Raw genomic sequence first — 1,097 nt, forward strand, 5'->3', positions numbered from 1 at the left:
AAGAAAGGGAAGGCCACAGTTTATATTACACTCAGGCTACTCACTTCAGGTATCACTCACACCGTTAATCCTAATGATGGTGAGTCTTGCATTGCACCATGAATCAATTCAGCAGTCACACAGTCTATATCCAGCCACTTCTGAAAATGCCCCATGTATCACCGCAAGAAGCTTTAGCGAGCTATCTAGAAACAAGCTATAACAACAATGTTCGCACAGACCATGTAGGTTTCTGCAATACCTAATTCCTAATTTCACATAGAGCAGACTTTGAAGGTGTGGGTTCTTGGAATGGTGTAGGTTCCTATTCCGTTTGCATATTCTATACTTGTTAGCTGGTGATAGTAACTCTGTGACAGGAAGGTGTGTCATACCAAACCAGTGATAGAGGATGTACCACAAGAATTACTAGTGGAAAATTAGAGTAATGTAACAGTGTATGAAATATCCGTTTTACAATCACATAAAAAAGGATTGGGTAAATTACACGGCACTATAACTCTTGCCTATCATAAAATAAATATTTCCAAGATCTTTCCGAGATATGATAGGAAGATACACAGCATGAGACCCTGAGAAATACAATAAGAGAAAGAACTCCCCCACCTAGAGCTAAGCTATGACCAATGTTCCCTGGGTAAACAAAATGCTATGGAAAGCCAATATCCTTGGCAGTGTGAACAAACAGACACATTTACAATATACACAACGTCCAATTTTTGGCAAATTATGTTACAAAGAATAAAATGAAACAATAACATATGATCAATTCACAAAATTGAGATAATTTACATAAAATAGTTTTTGAAAATACTAGACACTGAAGACAGTAAACAATGATTTAAATCGAGAATCTTTCAAAGACTCAGAAAGCTAAAGGAAACTGAGAAACAAACTGAAGAAAACCAGACACAAGGCGTAACAATGCACAAAAATGAAAAGAGTATTCATAAAAAGAAAAAATTCATTTCTGATGCTTAAAGTTATAATAACTGGAATGAAAATTTCACATAAATGCACTACTGCGGACTTCAAGCAAGTGAAAGAAATGGTGACATTAAGGGATAAATTAAATGACTCAGTCTGAGAAACAGAAT

Source organism: Octodon degus, unplaced genomic scaffold (assembly GCF_000260255.1).
Source record: "Octodon degus isolate 3935 unplaced genomic scaffold, OctDeg1.0 scaffold00420, whole genome shotgun sequence".
In the NCBI taxonomy this organism is placed as follows: domain Eukaryota; kingdom Metazoa; phylum Chordata; class Mammalia; order Rodentia; family Octodontidae; genus Octodon; species Octodon degus.